The 23,419-nt window shown below is 36.8% G+C and overlaps 1 long non-coding RNA gene across 1 annotated transcript in view; it reads right to left on the reverse strand.

Moving 5' to 3' along the window:
* LOC118162725 overlaps positions 1-17,655 on the reverse strand; it is a 118,576-nt gene extending 100,921 nt beyond the window's left edge. The window contains exon 1 of the long non-coding RNA XR_004748584.1: positions 17,527-17,655. This is a non-coding gene — a long non-coding RNA (uncharacterized LOC118162725). The remainder of the gene's footprint in view (positions 1-17,526) is intronic.
* Between the last annotated feature and the right edge of the window lie 5,764 nt (positions 17,656-23,419).

Consider the following 23,419-nt stretch of genomic DNA (forward strand, 5'->3'; position numbering starts at 1 on the left):
TTGCAATTCTATTGATTTTTCTGTCATCTGCCCTCAGAGATGCACTGGAACTATTTTGTCATTACATTGCTTGCTGTGAGACACATGAAGGACAACAAAAAAATCTAATGATGCTCTCTAAAATAGAAATTGTTTTACAAATTTCAAAATGGAGACTGAGACTCCTTGCCAGAGAGTTTCGTGAAGGGTAGCTGACTTCCAGGCAACGGCCTCACACCTTCTTTTCAGGCAAGCCATGAAGGTTTTGTTTTCTAAGGATCCCTAAGCATTCTCTATTTAGAAGGAACAATACCTTTCCAGGGACGTTGAAAATAAAACTAAAAATTATTGACAGTTTCAGTTTGTAAGGATCACTTTGGTTAAAGTCAAAGAGAAGAGAATATTAAGAGAATATTTCTTGCCAAACTCAAGAAAATCCATAACTGAAATCTATGCCAGCAAATGAAATATAAGGCACATAAGCAAAAACAATACAATATAATGGAAAAATCAGAGCTACTAGGCCAGTAATCAATTTAGGACTACCAGGAAATAAAGCAAACTGGACCGTCAAAGAGTTTCTGAATAGCTAACCTACTTCTGTTGAGTAGGCATTGCATTAAAGTTGATCGTCATTTGAACTACTTATGAATAATTGATTCAGGAATAATTTCACCAACAAAAATCTCCAAGTTCAATTTGCTACGGTTTGTGGAACATATTTATATCCATTTATAACAATGCTAATCGACAGCAATCCAGACTTTGGAACCCTTAAAAAATTAATTGAACATCACAAACTCAAATACAGTCGATCAACATAATCTAATAGAGTGTCTTCAATAGATTACCTAACAAAGATCAATCATAATCACAGGACCCTCAACTATTTCTATTCTCCTGTGGTTATTAAAATAGATGGGATTTGCCAGTATGTCCAGAAGATTAATGAACCAGATTTCTGGTAGATCAGAGTGGGAAACTAAATTAGGAACAGGTAGTTCTTCAGAAGAACTCTGATCAGTAGTCTATCCTCACATGCAGTTTTTGTCAAGAGTTCCATTGGAGTATCTTTGTTGATCACAATAGCAGAAGCATGACCCCAAACTGCAGAATATTTAATACTTCCTAGATTCAGGAGGAGAACTGTGCCTACAGTTGCTCCCCAAGATGAAAAAAAAAAAAAAGAAAAAAAGAAAAAGTCAGAAGCAGTCCCGAAAGAATATGTCATCTTAATGAAAGATTTTTAATTTTAAATTATTAATAATAATGTATTTATTTTTAATTAATGAGATAATATATTTGCTTTTTCTTTTTGAATTGATGAGTGAATGTTACAGAAAGAAGTAGACTTTTAATGTCATATCAGTTATGGACACACAGACAGCTAAACAGAAAATGTGTGTGCCCTGTAGTCCTACAATGAATGTCTACTTACATACAACAGGAGAGATGAAGCACATTTAACTCACTGCAACAAAAGAATGATGAGCTATAAGATCTCTGGGTTTCATGCATATTTACATGAGAACATACTAAAAGAAGAGTGTCTTTTCACTTAACACCGTCTAACTTTTTGCTGGCTTGTTATCTATCTCCCTTCCCACCCCAAAGGAAATTACATTGATTTCATTATAAATACATTTTTATGCGCAAGTGTATATGCCTTGCTATGTAGGACAGCAGCACAATGAAAATAGTGTCTCACTTGCAAATCCAGAACAAATATGGGATGAGTCTCCAGTAAAAGAACTGGTTACAGCACAACAAGCTTTGCACAATCAATAAATTCACCCAAGTGTACCTGAAGTGATGATGTAGGGTACTACATCTCCTTTCACCTCATAGGTACAAGAGACACAATGTTCAATGACAGCAACACTCTTCCTCCTCATAGGCCCTTCACATGATAATCAAATTGATAACTGCTATTGAGCACCTCTGGCATTGAGAATAAATTTTGGCTACAAAAATCAGACTCTTACAAAACATTTTCAAGAAAATAAGTAAATCCCAAAAGAGATCTTAATAGAAAATATGTACTTTTATTCTACTTCTCTAATTCTGTTCAGTTTGCCTTCCGAACCAATTTCAGGTTTCCTACACAACTTTATCTGAGAAACTGATGTTACAAAACATCAGAGAAACTGTTTACAAGACAGTTGTATTTATCACATATTTTTGTTCAGAAATCAGCCTGACACAGCAACATTGACAAATAGTTTGGAAAATTACAATGCTCCAAACATCACTTTCATGAAATCCCTCCTGGAACAGTCCAGTGAGTGCTAAAATAATCAGTAGCAGAGTATTATTCCTGCTTTCACAGAAGAGGGCTATTGGGCATGAAGGAACTGCTGCGATAAGCATACCTTTTTGTGCATGTCTTCCTTTCCAGATTAGTTTGGTAATTATGTGGCTAACCCTTTCCCTACCAGGGATAGGAGAATCTCTTCATGTTTCAGGAGTGCAACAGCTAGCTTCTGATGAGCCAGCTTCATCAAAGCCACATTGCCACAGAACCAGAGTGTCAAGAGCAGATGGACAAGGACAAGTAAACCTCTGCACCAACTGAAAGCATCCAGTGGTTCTTCCTAGAACCAATCAGATTTTCATGTTTGATAGGTTCTCTTTCATACAAGAAAAGAAGCAAATCCTGAGTGAATTATATGGTGAGAATGTTACCAGGTTTCATGCTTTCACTGCCTCTTAAAATGACCTGAAGAAAGATGCCCTATAATCTAAGAAGGTGAGAGCAAGTATTTGGAGATTATGTAGCAGGAAACTGGACCTGCACCTTATAAACTACATAAACAAGGATCCCTAACTCTCCGCTACCAATACAAAGACAAGACTCAAATGTGTTGTGAAGCACGCAGACAAGTCTTTCAAGACTGAATTGTAATGGCCATAGTGAGTTGCATCTAAGTAGTGCACTTTGCATCTAAGTAATGAGCAGAGTTAAGTGTGGTACCACACTCTCTCCTGCAATGCAATGTCAGTTCCAGTGGAGAAGTAGTCTAGTTCTTGCTTCCTTGAGTGTGCATGCAGCAGTCATCATCAGCTGGCAGATTAGTAAACCACACACTTCCAAGACTACTAAGGTTAAACCAAAACATCAGAACAGATTGAGCATTAATTTATGATATGAAGATACCAAGGAAGATTTGGAAGTTTGATCTTCAGATCCTTTTTAAGATAGAGCCTCCTGAGTTCAGGCAAATAATGCTGTTTAGGACTAATACTGAAGCAGACATAAGGTTTAAGAAGATTGCCTTAAAAATGACAATTTTATATTGTTGGCTTTCTTCCTGTAAGGAGATTCATCATTTCCTTTGGTGATGCTTGAAATGAACCAGGATCTAGAACCACAACCCCCAGTAACATAGTGGTGTGAAGCTATTGTATTTATAGAAATACATTTTCTACATACACAAAGAATGCATGCCTCATCACCTGTATTTTTCCTTTCCTACTTCATACCACTTCCATTGTCAAGGTCTGGCATAAGGGTCTGGTTTGGCAGAACACTGAGGGACATTGTCCTGAGAGACCTCTCCGCTGTGCCTATAGGGACAGGGCAGCAGTGAGGTTCCCGCTTCCTAAGACACTCCAGAGAAGGATCCTGTTGGGAGAAGCAAAATCATAGCAGCTGCTCAGACGTGCTCTGAGCAGAGGGAAGAACAAGCTCACTGGAAATCAACCACCTCCTTAAGTAGGTCTGCAGATAACATGAAGGACACAAGTTGGAATTTTGCAGCCCCTCTCAAGGGGCTGATACAGACGGGATGACAATGAAATATCTGTTTTTCATCCATTTCAAACTTTATTCAAAATACTTGGAAGCATATTTTTCTTCATGTTTACTCAGTATTTTTAATGTTATGACATGCTATGCAGAATACTGGTAGAAGATTCATATTCTCTGTTCAGTGGGGGAAATGTAGAACTGAACAATTGAAGAAGTTACAGGACTTATATTCAGGGAGTAATATGCATTGTCGTGGAATACCAGGAGAAGACTTGGATTATAGGTTTATCTGTCCCTTTTTATGGGTGACCTTGAAAATGCTTAGAGAAAGCTGGAGAGAAAAGCAATTACATTTTTGAAATTACACACCACTGTTCTCATTCATCTTGATAAGTACTTTTAAGGAATCCAAAAAAGGCCAGAATAATGCTTTATAAGAGTTATAGAGACCTTGGTTCTGCAGAGTCAGTTTTAAAATAAATTTAAATGTACAAAGATGAATTTTTATTTCCTTTGAGTTGCTAAATTGGCCACTTCTAAAAAAAAAAGAAAAAAAAAAAAAAACCTGCAATTCTATACTGGGGGAGTTGGAAAAAAAAAAGTGTACAGGATTTTTTTCCTTGTTCTGAAAAGATATACAGCAACTTGGTTTATGTTGTGCAGCCATCCCTAATGTACCACAAGAACTTGCATTCGCCCCTTTCTGTGTGTTTAGAAGTGTGATTGAAATGATAGGAAGCTTCATTTATAGAAACAGGATGCTATGCAAACAATAGACACAAGATCTTAGTTATTCTTATTCCTGCTGTTTAAGCTTCCCCGTGTTCATTTAGGCATGATCTGTCTTCGTGTCTCTTTTGCTCTCATTATTAGCTTGCCTTACCAATTAGGTAAGGTACTGAATGGCCTGTCATTCCAGCTTGGGAGGGCTGAGGGTCAGAAGGAGTTATGCTTAATGCTAAGTAGCTATGAAACGCTAAAGGCTGTAAATTCATCAGGGCAGTTGGCCTGGCCCACTGCAGGGCACCGGGTGTAAGTGCTTTTCTGCTTGAATTACACGTTGAACTGCGCTAGCTTTGAAATGCCAGCATCCACGCTGAGCTCAGCAAATGCTCCACAAGTGCAAAGCTTCAGCCTCTGCTCTAATAGCAGGAGCAATAGGGGTTATATTTGGAAGCTCTTGGCAGTGAGATAGAAAAGGAAACTTCAAAAATCATTCTGCTTCTTAACTGAGGACCCCCTTAGGAGTACTACTGGGAGGAATTGTGTCGACCTGCCACCATTAATAGTCACTCAGCAACCCAGCGCAACCACCGCTCCAGAATCAATGTGTGGCAGCTATTCAGTAGCAGTACCACATCTGATGCTTGAAAGGATGGAAAACACGATATGTGACAGCTGCTTATGAGTGATAGTGATAGTGAACAAAAAGCCTAATGGGTACTGGAGTCTTCCCACCCAGCATACAGAAAAGGCAAGGAAGGGAATGATGACTTTTCCTAGCATGGCTGCACTCTTCAGCAGGCACCGTCCTGTGTGCCAGATTGGCATCTCCAACAGCCCAGCAGCAATTATTCACATGCCACCTCTGAAGCTGTGGCTTGCTGCTCTCATAATCTGCACTATATCACATACCAGACTGCTGACTGTACATCAAGAGGTTTTCATTTCTTGGACAAGAGAATAAGAGACCAACGGACAAATCAGAAAAGGATCAAATCTGTTTGTCTAGATTTGTGCAAGGAAAGCCAGTGTTTTCATAACCAACATGCACAAGGTTAACACCTAAGCAAGGCTAGGTTAGCTTTAGAAAGGTTTTCTGGTACTCCAGAAAAACAGCCAGGCTTTATGACATGGTATTTTTACCGCTGGCTTTGTTGGGAACATGGCTTTATATGTCTTGGCCTGCTTGAAACTTAGTATTTAGAAATATCTAAATAATTTCCGGAATTGTCAATTGCTTCCTGAAATCCCTTAATCCTCAGATTTGATGCACAGCAATGCATTTTCTACAGTAGCTTTGCTTATGTCCACTATATGGCTTAGCATAACAAACTTTTAACTCCACATCTGAATAGATGTTTGCTTGTTATATCTTAACTTCAGTGCACTTCACTCTTCTCTGTTTGTGCATAACTATCATTGGTATTTAGATAAAAATATTCACTTGTTCTGAGAGGGAAGCACATTTGTTAACTTGACTGAAACTTTTCAAAATGTGCCTTAAAACAAATGTCAGAAGTTATTCATTGTGACAAGCTCCTATAGAAAGTCTTTGGTGTAAAACAATAACATATTTCTAGCATGCAGAATGGTGCAACACCTTCACAAAAGATAAAAAAGAAAAAAAAAAAAAAAAAAAAAAAAAAGAGGACAAGAAGAAATATCATATGGAAAGAACCCATTTATTAAAGACATAAAAGCAGAAGTGACTCTAAAGTTGGGGTAAAAATATGAGTTTTATCAAAGGTCAGGCATCTGTCTATACAAGAAAATCCTACATACAGTTTTCAGTAGCTTCTCTTAACCTTTTAAAAGTCCTAAGAAAGTATTGTTTCATATATGTTAATTAGAAAGACTGCATTAATATTCCCATGTATTTTAACAATTAAGAACTATTTTTACTAGGTATTTTTAATTTTCTTAGCAAATGCTTTCTGATATGATGCCCAAATTTTTGTACTATAGTATAATTTCTTTTGGTTTAAAATACATAATCATCTTTTCAAATATTTCTATATCACTAAGATATACTTTCAAGGCTACCTTTGATTGTGATTTTATCTTCATGCTAAGGAACAAATAGGTTAAGATTTTAATCCACTGCAAGGGTTTTGCTGAATAAACCTCTTGTTTGTAAGAGCTGGATTAAGACAACACAGAGCCTACTTCACATAACTACTACACACTGAATCTTGTCAGGAAAATAAACTCTTTTGTTTATCCTTACTTATGCACAGACCTATGAACAACTCTTATAACCAGCTAGTGATCCTGCCTACATTATCTTGTCTGCAAACATGTTCTGCATGCTGAAACAGCTGAAAGAAACATACAGGATTAGGAAAACACACAGAAGCTGAAAACAGGTTTTAACTCAACTATGAGAGAAAAAAAATCCCCTGCACCAGGTGAAGAGCTTTATAGTCTCTCTGATCTCCCCTCATCCTCTCACATTGTCCAGAATTTCCCCACTTTGTGAGAGAAAAGCTAAGATGAAAAGCTCCTTAGAATGATCCAGCCAGAAGGAATACATCTACTTTAATTTTCCTAAGAACAAATAAATCAGTATATAGACAGCTGCTTTTATACTATGTTTTTCAAAAGGTACACTTGCACTGGTTAGAATGAGCATGTAAAACAGAGAGCCCATATTGTTTGCAAATCTGAAAAACACTGCTTAAACTGAGCTTCAACTTTTGCTTTTTAGCCCAGGATGTCCCATGCATGTTACAAACTTCATCAGCTGTCCTTTTGCCATTAACGATGGTTGAGAGCATCAGTTGGAGAAGTAGTGAGATATTTGTTTAAGAACTTAATCGAGCATTAGGCTGCAAAGGAACACCTGCTTAACAATGTAACGAACATTACACAGCAATGTAGGACAGTTATTCTGGTTTCCTGACATACTCTTCCAATGACCCAAAATGGACTTGCACCAGAACTCTGCATTTGGTGAAATTTGCAGCATGTCAAGAAAGTAACTGATCCAGTAGTTCTCTTCAAGAAGATTCTCTACCAGAGGGTACACCCTCTGTCACAGGACAAGCAACCTCAAGCCAACTTCTTAGGGTCTACAGGCCTCTGAACATAAAGCCATTGATATTTTACTATGATAGTATTTGACTTGCATTATGAACATTAGCAGTACCTCTGCTTTTGTAATTGAGGTGGAAGACTGTACCTGTGGCACAAAACAGTTGCTAATACCAGCATTTTAAAACCTGGATTTGTTATTGAATCTATGTAACCGAAGCAGGCTTCTCTTTCTCTTCTAGTAGAGAAGCCTAATAACCTGTGCTGATGTTGGGCGTATAGCAGCCACTGCTGATGATGGCCACAGAGCAGCCTCTACCCATGCTTCAGCAGTGGAAGCAACCATGGCCTGAGATGCTATAGGTCCTGTAAGAACTTACTATCACACACAAAGAAAGAGATGCATTTTCCAAGGTTTAGACTCAGCAAAATGCTCTCATCAAATCTGAAGCGATCCTGTATTTTGCTGCCTTGAGACTGTACTCTTGCCCGACTCAACATGTGCTGACAGGAGGGACTGTAAGATGATGCCCTGCCTCCTCAAGGGTACAAAGAACTTGCAAGCAAGAGGAAAAATGCCTTTCTGCAGGTCACCCAAAATTATCTGGCTTGTTTGCCATTCTGAGGGGAAGAGAGAAGGTGTCGCCAGAAAAGGAAAATCTGCTCAACAGGGCACATGGGTCAGTTTCAATTAACTTCATGATCCACATGAAAAGAACTCTGTTTTTCTGCCCACTGCTTTCCAGGCATCAAGCTCTTAGACCCCAACCTAACCATAAATCTCTACAGGCTCATGGCAAGCTCAGGGCCTGCAAAACTGCAGAACTGCCACCAAGCCAGGACCTCAGTTTGTCTAAAAATATGAGGAATTATTTCTGTTTTAGAAAACACATATTAATTTTCACATGAGATTTTAAGTTGATGCTATCATTTCAGAAAAATTGGGGTTATTTCCGATTTTTTTTTTTTTTTCCCTAGGAAAAATGGCATCTATTCTTGACCAGCTGGACAGACACACACGGACACACACAATATTATGTGGTATTACACAGAGAACCAATCAGTAAATCATAACTCATGATACAGGCAAGAGAAGATAAGGTATTCCCTTCACAGAAGGAAGCCTCAACTACAACTCACAGGTAAGAGTGTCAGGTAGGTTTGTTCCCCTGAACAAAGCCTTTAAAGTTCTAGAGTACTCTGTATATTAGAAGTTGAGTCAGAAAAGCAGACAGAACTGTTTTTTCCAGCTTAATGTTGTCACATGCCTACAGTTATTGTTTCCATCCTTTTTGTTTGGTTAAGTCATTTGTGACCAGAAATATAAGCTGCGGTCCTTCACTCATAGTTTGAATGCTACTACAAGCATTTCTGATGAAAACAGTCAGCTCTACTTCAAGGCTGTGCCACAGGGAAGAAAGTCTGGCATAGTCTATCTTTAAATCCAATGGTAATATTCCCACTTTAGGATGTGATGTAGTTTAAGTGGCACAGGACATATCACAGATCAGAGTCCTCTGCATAACAATTTTTTCCTTTGGCAATTGGCAAAATGTTGATATTACTGCAACATTACATCCTCTAAAACACTGCTTTTACCAGAAAGGAGTACAACAATGAAGACATTCAATTAAAATCATTGATTGAAACTATAAATGTTCACCTGCCACAGACTCTGCAGAACCAACAGTAGAAATAAGTTTAATAATACCAGTGCATATGAGCATCTTAACAGCACTGTTGAACTACAAGATTGAAAAGCCTAGTCCTTCCTTTCTTAACTTTCTGTTATAGAAAAAGTGGTGAACAAGCAAAAATGCCATGGACTTGAATTTCTGTGTGTTAAGGAAGTGATTCCTCTTTTCTCATTCATTGGAGAAATCTAAGCATTCCTATAAGCAGCCTGAGAATCTAATGCATATACAGTTTCTGTCTAATACCTGTTATATTATGTGCCAACAAACAATAGAAGTGCTAAAGTGCTATCCTTTCCTTGGAGTTCATTTTATAACACGTACAAAATTAAATGTTAACATTCCTAAATACTATTGTTTGTACATGATTACATGAAAAGCACTACCTTTCCCTTTTTCAAGTTAAACACTAATGAGACCCAGCAGAGCAGTTGCATGGGGAATGCTAAAAAAACAAGGACAGAAAAGCAAAGACCAAGCACACAATCTTAAAAAAAAAAGACAGAAGAAAACAGGAGCTAGAGAGAGAATTTAATGCTGCTAGTACTTTCTGATAATTTGGTCCATTTTTCTTCATACACAAAGAAATATTAGAGGTCCAAGAAAGTCATCCGGAAATATAATATATTTCATTCACCACATTTCTTTTGACACAAAACCTCAGGCCATAACTGAAGCGCAGACTGACAGAAGCTTGGCTCTAATGAAAAAGAAAGGTTTGGAAACAGATACATAACTGTTACTCATTGCAGTGGAAAAAGTATTATAGTTCCATGCAAGTACTGCACAGTGCCAAATGCACAGGGTACATTTCTTGTCTCAAGCAGACCACTGAATTTTGCTTATTGCCAAATTCAATCACAAAATCAAATAAGAAACAGATTTTTGTTTGTTTGTTTTCCATTCAGTGTCTAGAAACAATCCCAGTGGATATGATTTTGTAAAACTAAGATAAAATATATATAAGATGCTGAGTTGTAAAAGACAAGGTAAGATACAGAAGATACAGAAGAAATTCTACTTGCAAAGGAAAGGTATTTAAGCCTGGACTTAAAAATCTGACTGAAGACACAAGACAAATATGAGTCTAGTGTGTTCTTCAAATTTTCTTTTCACATTCAAAAGAATCCAGCTAAGTCCATGGAAAATGTGAATTACTCCAGTGACACAATATGTGATCCTGCACACCACTGGCCAGTTTCAAGTAAATTTGAAAGGGAGGTAGAAGTCCCAAATATAGTCACTTTCCTACAAGCAGCGTAACTCAGAACATGTAGAACTCTGCCATTTGACATTCTTTTTGTTTGCCATAGTGCATGCAGGTCAGCTAATCTCTGCAAGTATCGCAAAAGGGGCCACAAATCTGCTCTCTCCAGGCTGTTGAGTGACTCAGAAGAAATAGTCAGGCTATGGAGTCAATTAGGATTAGGCAAATGAGGCTAGATAACAACAACAGAAAATTCCATTAGATTCCTTAGAACACCATTCAGAGACAAATTTGGTTTTGCATTTTTTTTCTCATTTACAAGTAAAACAAAACAAAAGAAAACAAACCAAAACCACAGTGTTCTTGTTGCAAATAAGGGCAGTAAACTTGCTCCTCCTTAGGTGTTCTATAATGCACTGCATGATTGTTATTTTAAGTGTTGCTCTTGCATTATACATTTGGAGGTATACAGATTTGTCTGGTAACCAAACATATTTTATTATTTAATTTTATTTAAGTTTTATTTCTATTCTACAAGGAAAAGGAAAAATTATTTTCTTCTTGTCACCTGCAAACGAACAAAAAGGATAATTAAAATGATTACTGGTACAAAATAGGACATTCCAGTCAGTTAATTTGCTTTTCTACAGGAAGCGTAGCTTTCTGGATTTCCATAATGTAAAACCATTTACTCTTCAACTGAGTAGGAATTTCTAAACATAATATCCCTGTGGCATGGTTTAAGGACAACTTCCACAGTAATACATTTTTTTCCATAATATATATGAAATAAACATATGGGTATAAAACACCACCACTTCTCTTAGCAGCAGTGGTAAAAGGAACAATTAGTGATCTCAGCAAGTGGACCTCAAGCAAGTTTTTACAATTCTTTGTCAGGAGTTTTCATTGTCTGGTGAGAAACATCAGCCACTTTTCTAATAATTTATCAGTAAACACATAAAGAAGGGAACTCTGCTTAGTATTCACTGATGCTTCTATAATTAAAAATATAGCACAGATTTATTCATAAAATAAAGAACACATTCACTCAGTATATGTGCTCATTTTTTTCCTTCAAATAGGTTCACAGGATCAGGAGTCTACGCTCATAAAAAATCTTCCACTCTTAATAAAATGGAGAAAAAATATATACTGGTGAAGAAACACACTCGCAGTTCACAAAGATGAATCACTATATATGTTGGTTAATAATGTCTCAATTTAAAACAATATAATTCCTGAAAATGGTGTATCATTTGCTTCAATTGAGCATTATTTATATGGCTTTCTCAGTAATTACCAGAAGAAAACATGCCCTTTTAAATTCTTAGTCCTAAAACTTGCATGTAGGCATCCACTACTCAAAAACTAGATTCATAGCTAACAGCAATATAAATGTTAATCTGTAGAGTGCTGTTTTCTCTAACAGTTATGGAAATGGAAATTATGTCAAAAATGAACATACTACATTTCATGCATGCTACATATATATTCTGTGCAATACATATTTGGGACATAAAAATGTAAGCATACTAAACAGAATTCCATAATATATTATAGATCTTATAAACCAAAATAGTGGATGCTCTCTGAGAACAGCAGAAGCAGGATCTCTGCTCCCTTGGACCACTGATTTGGAAATACATATGTTCTGATCTTTCATACAAGTATACTTATCTATTATACTTATTCTACAATATTCACTATGTCTGGATTGGCAAGTAATCCATTTTACATTGACAAAAAAGCTATGGAGAAGTCTTTTAGAGTAAAGTCCTTCATCTACTGGCTTCAGGAGAGGTAGCATTTTCCCTCATCTTTCCCATTTATTACAAAACTGATATGGTTCCATAGGAAGAGATGCAACAAATACAACCTAATCTACTTCTGTATCTGCCTTCCTATACTCATGCCCTAAATGTGGGGATATTTTTAATTAAATGTATAACTCCTCCACTCTTCCCAAAATCCTATTGCTCTTGTTTGTGTAAGTGTACTGAAGACATATTTGGTACCTAAATTGAGGAAGGTCAATTTCAATCTAAATGATGGGGAAAAATTAATGAAAAGTCACAGAACTTGAGGGACTGGGGAGGAAGAGGAGAGGGGGAAAGGGGGGTATATTATAAAAACAACATCTTTTTGCCTAAATTTGTATTGAACAGTTTGTTGACTTATTTAAACAGAGATTTTTAGATAGGGTACATAAGGACCATATTCAGTTATGAAATGTCCATTGTGTCAAACTTTCTAACACCGTGAGGGGAAAAAAAAATCTACTCTCTGAACATTTTTTCTAATGTGTCATTTATAAAAAATATTACACAAAAATATGTACCATTTTTCTAATTCACGGATGGCTGCAGTACAAGGTTTCATGTCATCACTCAGAGAACACGGGATATCAAACTTAGAGCAACATCTGAACATCTGGATGCCCAACAGAATTCCTTTGAATCCCTCCACTTCATCTGTCTTTGCTGTCCCTTCTGAAAGAGATGAAATGCATGGTATCTGAGCAGTGTCTTATAAATAAGCATACTTATTGCACCAGAGTCAGAGGACTCACGCACTGTTCTCCCTTCCCTTTTCCAGTCCTCCTGACATTTGTTTCTGTCTGAAACAGCACTGAAGCATTCTTCTGCAAAGTCTGCAGATGCAGTCCAGCCCTATAGAAGACCTTCATTTGAGTATCAAATCAAAAAGAGAGCCTTTCTTCACAGGAAAGCTGTGGGTCAGAAAAAGTCACCATAAATGAAATGCGGTCTTCAAAAACTCATTTTTGTGAAGAGTGCTGTTATCTGAACAGAAGTGCATTTTACCTGTAACCTTCAATCAAAACATCTCTATGATCTACTCCATGGCAGTGTTTCAGCAGTTTCATGTTGTCCTGACTCAGCAGCCTGCACCTTTCCAAGCCAGCAATGGCAATGAAGTCTAATACCTCTGTTCCATTTGTGTGCAAATACTTCAAAGACACAAATAAATTCCACTGCTTATTTATGAAACACTTCAGAACTGTGGCAATGGACAGATATTAATGTACAGCTAGGGACTTATTAGTTTCAACTGAAGTTCCAATGCCAATAGTAAGGAAGTATTTGTAGCAAAACTGAGATGATCACTGAAGTCAGAGACTTGAGAGAATGAATCTAACTCTAAACTTTAAAACTTACCAAAATGCATTTTTTCTGACAATCTAAAAATGTGTTTTTATTGTTGTTTTCCTAAGCTCACTCTCAGTTCTTCAGTGTTGGAAAGCTGGGGGATAGGAACAAGGGGCAAGAACCAAAAATCAAGGAAGCTTTCTCAAAAGATAGCTCACCTACCTATTCTCGTGCTCTCCCATTTCAGATTTTGAAGGTGTGAATTGCTCCAATAATCTGAGACAATTTCCTGGCTAAAGCTCAACTAGTTGCTTCAAAAAGTGAAAACTATTTCTAAATAATCCCTCAACTTTCACTCTTCACTATTGCCTAAAACCATTCTGTAAGCTTCAATAACTTTCTGCTTTCTTTGTCAAGGCAGCCTCTCCTTAAAGACAACCCAAACCACCTTATGGAGGTTTGGGTTGTAGTATGGAGAAATATTGGTACTTCAGCCTAAGTCAATCTATTAATTGATAACAGCACCCACATGAAATCATCTTTGCCCATCAGGCTTCAGTACTCAGAAACAAAGCACCCAACATCTCTTTCCTACTGACACTTCTGTTAATTCTACCTGTACATGTTGCTTAATCTTAGAGGGTGTTACATCTGAATTTAGTTAAAAGTCAGGTCCTGCATTACCTTTCAGTATCTGTGTTTTGCCATATACCAGCACCACATAAGGAAATACGGTGCTCTGCTTCTTGGGCTGCATGTTCATGAGTGGAAAGAGAAAGTGAGAATGTGTATTAGGAACAGAGCAAAACTGGGCAGATCCAGTAAAGCTGTAGCTTCTACTTTTGCATCTGCCAATATGTTGAATGTGACCATGAACTCTAGTAGATATTTGATGTGGGATTAAAATAAAATGGCACAAGTCATCATTCCTTGTGATCCATGCCACATTTACCACCCCAAATGCAAGGACATTTTTGCATAGTCCATCAGCAGTCACTGTCATAGGCTCAGTAATATTAATATAAAAGTTGAGGTGAAAACTGTAAGGGTTTGGGGAGAAAACACGATTTATCTGCCACAAAAACAGCAGACAACTGGAGAAGATACTTGGACTGTATAGCTCCAGCTTTCGTGGTTGTTTGTGCATTTCCTGTGCTACAACTTTTATTCCAGAATAGAAATGCAAATGCACTGTACCCACAAAAATGACCCAGATGATATCAATTCACAAATATTGCCCTCCAAAAAGTTTACTGTTACCTTATATGATTAAACTCTAAGACATCTACATTGAACATAAAACTAGTATGATCAAACTCTACCTTCCAGTCCTGACCTTCTCCTTCATTACTTTTAGTTATGTTTCTAGATATTACTATTTAAAGCTTTTCTGTGATTTATAGCACATTACTCCACACTTTCTTTGGTTTCCAATGCCAGGTCCTAAATAAAGGCCAAAAAACACTTCAAACAACTTAATCCTTCCTAGAAATGGCTGTTAGCATTCAAAGATGACATTACATCAAAAGCAAAGGTTAAACTCCAGAATGCATTCTTTGAATGAAGTAACAAAAGCTCTATTATATCCTTTGATCACTTGAGCTTACCTGTAGGAAATGTTACACCTTTTTATTAAACTGTTGAATTGTCTTTGCTGTACAAGCTAGAGACATTCTTGACAGGCTTAAAGTCATTAACACCTCTGAGGAATGCTCAGCAGAGCCTGTAATACTCTCTCATGTCTATTCATGTTCCTACACCAACTCTATAGTTTCCTAACATCCCAGGCACTCTTTCCACTTGGTATTTGTGTAACAAATTTATTGAAATTAGTGAAATAATAGCATATTGGCAAAATTCTGTATGACACAGATGTGCCTAGTAAAATATTTGATGGTTACAAATAAAAAAAAAACTAGCACTAAATTAGCAAATTTATTGGGTTACCAGGACAGATTTGTAAAATAAATCACTAGTAAATTACTGTCAAAAAATAAAACTTTGTGGTTTTTATTAGTATTTGGCCAGTGCGTTTACCACTGCCCATTACCAACTACTGTGCACATAGTCAAACCATCTTCCATTCACATGGCATATATTCATATTCTCACACAACTTGACCCATACAGCCAATGCACACTTTCTCTGTCTCTTTACACACATAGGCATATCAGGTTTATAAGCATGCAAATATGGCCTATTAAAATAAGAATAAAAATCAGTGCTGCTTCGTTGGATTCTCTTCTTTTAAAGATTTTGTTAGACACTTATTTAGTTTTAGAAGTATAGCCAACTATAAACGTACCTTCTTGTATTATTTTAAAAAAAAAAAAAAAAAAAAAAAAAAGTTTTATAAGAAATTTCTGGCAATCCAGACTGCTATTTAGTTTTAATATCTTCAGCAATGAACAGCTGAAAGTTATTTTCTCCCAGCCTCTGTGGGTCCCTTGTTTCCTTTTATTTCTCCTCTTCTTTTGCAGAGCTCATCTCTTCATATCACAATATTGATATGAAAGCCTAGCATGCCTGCATTGTCGCAGTCTTTCAGACACACAAAGGACTCATAGCTGATTCTCCTTTTCACCTCAAGTTCTGCTCTACACACATTATTTCCTACGTGTCACAGAGCTTTTGAATATTTCTAATACACCTTACACTTCAGGTTCTGAGCTGTCTTCTGCTGAATAAGCGCTCATGCATAAAAGCTAACTACCAGGCCATCACTACATGCATACTCAAAAAGAATTCTAACATAGGAATGAATGCTATGAGACAGCTAAAAAACACAGCAAAAACAAAAACCAAGTATGAACGCCAGTACCTTTTCAAAAGAATAAATACCTTTAATAATGCAATGCACATGCTATATGTATTGTAGGCATAGCTCTACACACAAGGTAATGTAATCACTAAAAATTAAGTTTATATCCTTCTTTCATACTTGACCTATGATTTTCCTAGAGAACTTCTGACTTACTCATGCTTCTGTTCTTGGCCTATTTAGAGATAACTATTCAGTGGAGGCTTACAGTGAGCTTTTGGATCTTAATCCTGTTGTCTTGATTAGTCTCTCTAATGATTACACAGTTTGATTGCCTCAGAGGGAGGAGGAGAAGAATGGGGTAGAGGGATGAGAGCAGTTTGTATAGTCCCCATTAGCTTTTGATTACAGGAAAAACAAGATAGTGTCATGTTGGCTGAGTTCAGTGGGGAGGAAGGCAACGTGCCTTGGAAAAATTCTGCACAATCAAGAGATTAGTAGGATTAAATGTAACCAAACCTTTCCTAAAACACAAGGATAAGCAATATGTTTTTAAATGGTAAACACCGCCTCAATTGTTGACTCATTTGTGAACATACCAATACAGTGAGAACACGAGTAAGAATAAAGCAGCTGCCTTTACCTGTTTCTCTGCTGAATCTCATGGAATAGATTTAAGATCAATGTACCTATCTGACTTTGTTCACTGAAGATTTATGTATCTCTTCAACTTTCAACTCCATTGGGCAACAAAATGTGACTCATTTCTAAAACTACTTTTTTTTCTGTACATGTGGGTAACAAGAATGAATGAGTAAAAGCTACCTCACTTGGAAAATGTTTTCATTGGCACTTTCCACAAGTTTTGAGTGATTTAGAGCTTGTTTTTCATACAACTTAAAATAGATTTCATAACAATTAACCCAGAAAAAAAAAAAAATGTAATTTCCTTTGAAAATTTATAGGATGTAAAAATGAACTCAATAGACTTCTCCTTTTTTTATTTTTGATCCCTTCTTAAGTTAGCAATTAATTTTTTTCCTTTTCTCATCTTATGAAAATAGCTCATTATTTGCAGTGACATATGGAAAATTCCTCTACTTCAAATGTCATCAGTTTCCAGAGAATAATTTCATCTTTTCCATAATCCTATTGCTGTCTCATGCAGAAAGCAAGCTTCCTGCTGCCCAGAAAAGCCATTTTCAGTCCCAGCAAGGACTCTATTAACAGAAAGAATATTCACACCAGTGAAAAAACATACTCAGTACCATCCTCTCCTAAAAGCCCATCTGTGGTGATGGCTCTCATTGGAGACAGCAGCTCCTACAACTAGAAAAAAATATATCAGTTCCTCACCAAGCACTTCAGTCTGTGCTGCTAACTTTTAAGTCATCCATCACTGCTCATGTCAGCCGGCTCATCCGTCCAAGTCACTGTATTTAGCTGAGAGGGTTAATTATAGTGAAGTATGCAAGATACATGATCCTAAAGGCCATGAACCGTTGTACTAATTCCCTCCTATATGTGCAGAAACACCAGAACAGTGGAGGAACTTTGGCCTGTCAGGTGCTATTCTTGCAACATTAAAATAAAGATGTTAAACATTTATATGGATTTTATGTAATAGGCTTAAGACTACTTATTGTGTCAACAGAAATTGGTAGAGAGAATATCTTTTATGAGGTCAGGTGATAGAGCTATATAATACAAATAAATAAATAAATAAATAAATTAAAAAAAAAAAAAAAAATCTGAAGTCCTTCCTCAAGTGAAATACTCTTGGTTTCCAAATATGAGTTAGCCCATGTAACTCCATTTCCAACCAACCTGAGGATCTAAAAATGAAGGTAGCAGCATAAGAGAACTGAAAGCTCATGTAGGTATATGGGCTGAAACTCACAACAAACTCAAGCATAGCCTAGAAAAAAAAAAAAAGAAAAAAAAATTTCCTTTAGCTTCAGATAATTGGCCTTTATAACTCCTTGGGATGAGCGTCAGATTAGCTTTCCCATAAATCTGAAGTAAAGTTCTTTACATGGACATGCCAACAATACCTAAACCAGAGAGCAATCCGTATTATTCTTTTTCTGTTAGGAATCAGAATCCAAGCTTTACACAGCTTGTGGAAGAGCATAAGGTGAGTAAAAAAAAAAGAAGGGGGGGGGGGGGGGGGGGTGCTGTTCACTTTCTTGGGACTAAGATTTCCAAATGCACCCCTCCTCTGGTAGGAGTTCAGACTCATTTGGGGAAAAAAATAAATAAATCTTATTTTGGAAAAATATAAGGAAGCTGAATAAAATAATCTGAAAGATCAGGTTAACATGGATATTTTAAGAAAAGGAAAATGATAGTTTCCAAATAGCCACCTCAAAGTTGGATTATTTTGCAGATCATTTGTTCAGCAACCTTAGTAATCAGTGATGGAGTTTAGGGATTCTTTTGACACATTATTCACCACAAGCAGAAACTAGAAAGTCATAATACTAAAAAAAAAAAAAAAAAAAAAAAAAGTTTGCTGCCCTAGGCATGTTTTAGCTTACTGTCAGCTCAGTCTATTCTAGTGATTCACCTGTAATAGTTCCCTTGTTGAACTTATGACTAATAACAATAAAATATTAACAGAATAGTTTTGCTTGCTGGTGACTCTAGGGATAGGAATGAAAGCTGTCGTGTTCTTTGCTTTGTTTGAAGTCTGTCAGCTACTTTTGCTCCCATTACTACTGTATCATTTTAGTACCAAAAGTATCATTGACAGCAGCAGCACCGTATTGCTCACCGGTGTAAAAATAAACAGAAGAACAGTAAGTTCTCTTCACCTTAGAGATAATTTGTTTTCTTGTAGTGACTCTACTTCCTCAACAAACTCAACATCCTCCAGTTCTCTCCAGCTTTTCCAGTTCCTCCCTGATGTTCCCAGAAGGCATTGCAATGTTTTTCCTCCTTGAGCTGCCTCGTTTCCTGTGTTGAGATCCCTTTCACCTCCTCCAGCTCTTTCTGCTCTCCTGCTTTCTCCACCCCAACTCGTTATAGCTGCTATAATTCACATTCTCCAGTGCAATGTTTTTGTCAAAAGCCAGCTCTCTCCCACACTGTGCATCTCTCTCTTTCATAGCTGGTGGATGTGAAAGGTTTGCCAGTTCCCACAAAGCTCTCCTATAAAATCATACCAAAATATCTCATAGGCTAAATTTGAAATATATATATATATTTGATTGCAATTACCATTTACCTATAATCATGCCTACAGGCCCAAGGTGAGATTGGGTACCATCTCTACCCAAAGTAATAAACAGCCTCAATGCAGTTTGTAGTTAATCGTTTGTTTACTAATCAGACCAAAGATAAAGGAAGCAGATACTATAATTTGGAATATCACATTTCACTTGAAGCTACATAAGTTTGTTTAAAATCTTTGGCAAAGGAAGCAAAGTTTCCAGGTAGTACTATGAGCTATCATTTTAGGTTTAGTGTCTACTGTTTCCAGCAACTTGCTGTATGATTCCCACCTTGTTACCACAAAATAGCGTGTCTAGTTTTTGACATGGTCAAACAGTATGGTGTTTGAAGGCGTGTGAACTTTAAGATGTCTTGAGGGTTTGCAAGCTAGTTTGACATAACTGGGAGACTGAAGTGGGATCTAAGTCAGTTTGAGGGTGACAACCACATATAAGTGGATAACACCAATATCCCTAAATTCTAAGCCAGAATATTTCTGTGAATAAAGTATATTTTAAAAAAAAAAAAAATCTAGATACATGTAGATACATGGAAGCTTTTATCTGCTATGCTAATTTCTACACATCTAGATGCACTAAGCACTACATATGTCACAATACTCTGCTTTTGGAATTTGTCTTCTCCAGGTGTTTCCTTCTTCTATACTACAATCCCCACACTTTGCCTCATCTCCTGTTCTTTGCTACTGTTGTCTACCCACTCACATTCTTCCTATGGGACTGTGTCTGTACACTACCAGCAGAAGCAGAGGAAGGACAGATCTACTGGGGGATCTGGGAATAAATCAGCTTTGGTTTTCATGCCAATATGTGATATGCCCTTTGCTTTCATTTCTTGGGCTGAAGACCAGAGATACCTTTACTAAAACAACCTTTTGAACTTCCCCAAGAATGCTGAACGAATGACATTGGATACAACCACGTTATTGTTATATATAAATTGTTAGAATTGAGCCTGGCTTTTGATGAGACCAAACACACTTTTTTCATTGAAGGCATCTCCAGCAAGAGAGGCCAGAAGGGTGATGTTCACTATTGTTTAAATATCTGCGAAACTGCAGTTTTAATATTAATGGCTCATTCAGGTCATGCCATTTTTTTTAACATTTTTGGTATCATCCTCTATGATATTTATGCTAATTGCCAAATGCATTCAGTGAACCTAATTTCCAGCTTCAGTGAAATAACTTCTACACATCTAATTTAAAAAATAGAACACTTAATTTAAACAGAACATACATAAAGGGTTTTTTTCTCTCTCTTTTGCCTTATACTGCTATTGTTAAGCCTGAATCAGATATGAAATCTAAGCTTGTTAGTGGAAAAAAGTCCATTCACATTCAAAGTTTAATGTTATTCAGCTTTCCATACAATCACTGCAAAAACACTCCATCTGCCTATTATGAGTGTCCTTGACAGAACATTCACAGAGCTAATCTTTCACAGAGAAAAAATCAAAAATGAGAGTGATAGGGTATGTATATATACTTTTATATGCATATATATATATAAATGTGTATTTGTGCACACATAGAGGCATATATACACTTGGAGTGTATCTGTGGAGGAACTTTTTTTTTGCTCTGGATATTTGCAACTACTCACCGAAGCCAAAAGAAGTTATAACACAAGCAGGGAAATCAGGGTTTCTGTGTTCAGTTATGTTTTTAAATTCTTACAACGACATAAATTCTTCTGAAATTCTCATAATAACAACCATTGTTGCATGAGGCTTCACTACCTGTAATAAACAAAATATTGTTGTCAAAAATAATCTTATTCAGTGTTTATGGTGAAATCATATACCCAAGCAACAAAAAGTTTCAGAAAGTTATGACTCCATTCAACTATTTACAGCTGCTGGCCTAATATACATTCTGGTACAACATTTTTTTAACCTCTTAATGAAATCTAATACTGCAGATCACAGTCTAGCTCCTTAAAACTGCAGCTTGCATGATACCTTTGTGGTGCATTAATCTTTAAGGCCCTTGAGGCACACTGAACATCAATTACGCAGCACTGTTGCCCAGAGGTGAGATATGTGAGATGGAGCTGAAGACAGACTACAGCAGCAGCATCTTATACACAGATCATGAACAATCCATCTTCTTCAGGGTGTGGGGGCAGAACAACTTCAGAAAGCCATCAGTGCGTAATACGGTATTTGAGTGTATTTGCAGCTAAAACTAACTTGTCGCACAAGGAAGAGCTCGCAAATCATCCTGACCTTCCTGACCCCATGCAATCTGTGCTGAGGAGCACAGGCTATTAAAGAGCCTTGCAAGGTCCATACAAAAGGAGCAAAAAGAGACTTTTATAACTACCTTGAATTTCTCAGAGCAGCCAGCTTAGCAGGAGGGTAGAGGGCAAATAACAGCACCAAAATTGAGAAGAAATACTGGTTTTGCTTAAAGACAGACAAGTCCAGTCTCAGAATAAAGAGGAGACTCAGTTCAAAAAATTTGAAATGAACTCCACGCTACTGAGATTTCCTAGCAGTTCCAAATCTTAAAAAGTGAGTTTGTAGTCATTCTTCCTACAAAATAAGGCTTCTGTGGAAACTACGATAACTATAGGCCTCCTCTGTATGTTCTTCCAGGTGCTAAGTTTGGTCTTAAGGTGTTTACAGATTAAGATAGTAAGATTCTCATCGTCTGAAGAAGTACAAATCTAAAACATACCAAGTAGCTCTTATGAACATCAGCTTGCTTAAGGGTAGATAGAAATGGCACCATCACCTTCAAGGTCATCCAGTGTTTCCTGTTATAAGCCTAGCTGCTTGTAACATGGATATATGTATACACTTTACAAGCAGCTACCTGCAATTTCATCGAGGATTGTCTCGACACTATGACATGCAACCTCTTTGAAAACTCTCCAAAGCAGCTGGTTCGAGGAAACTCTAAAACACTGAATAATGAATGTATTTACTTATTCAGCATTGACTGAATAAGCATAACACTGAATAAGGATAACAGTGTATCAAATAAGGGATGTTAGAACGTGCTAAATACTTTACCTAAAGATTTTCTTTGGGATATCATGAGTAGCCAGGAACCAAGATTCTTGACATGCTCCAGAACTAAGAGTTTATTATCTGCTTTTTAATGTTTATCTATTTCTGATAATCAAACTAACATGGAAGTAAAAGAAGTTTGCACACATCTGAGTTGACATATTGCACAGATCTTGATACCTATTGCACAGCTAATGAACTATCAAAATCAGTACACATTACTGGATGATATCTTTCTTCAGAAAATACTGGGTACACATCTTCTTGTTACAAATATATATATATTGGTTAGTAGTTACTACCTGCTCAATTCCTTCCATGAACAGGCTTACTCTGAACTCCTTAGCAATTTTTGTTTCATCTGACGCTACTATCTTCTGTATTTCAAGAACCTTTCCCATTTTATAGATATCCTTTGCTGTAAATAATGCTCAATGCTAGCTGAATGTGTAAAGGCATAAATATTTCTCAAGTAATCAGATAGAAAAGCCTCTACTGTAAAAGTTCATTAACTCCTTCTGTTTGTGTGTCACAAGTCTGACTATTGTCTGTGACAGCCTAAGTCAAACAAGGAGTCTGCTCCTGCTCATAGTTATCAGTACCCTTCACAGGATGCAGAAGTTTTGAGAAACCACAAAGAAGACCATTGATTTCTGGGTCTGTCCAAAGTTTTTCAGTATCATAGGCAAAATTCAATTTATCACCTTTAAGATAAGAGATAAGTAACTTACTTTGTACATGGGATAGTAAAATTCATTTTTTTTTTATTGCAGCAAAATAGGTGCTGCCTTCTACTTGTGCTCAGTCTCTGTTTAAAGATGCCCCCTGTTATTCCTGTTTGTCTACCATTTCTACTTTTGTCATAATTTGGAGACTATCAGTGTTTTATGTAACTAAATAAAAGCA

Source organism: Oxyura jamaicensis, chromosome 2, assembly GCF_011077185.1.
Source record: "Oxyura jamaicensis isolate SHBP4307 breed ruddy duck chromosome 2, BPBGC_Ojam_1.0, whole genome shotgun sequence".
Taxonomy (NCBI): Eukaryota; Metazoa; Chordata; class Aves; order Anseriformes; family Anatidae; genus Oxyura; species Oxyura jamaicensis.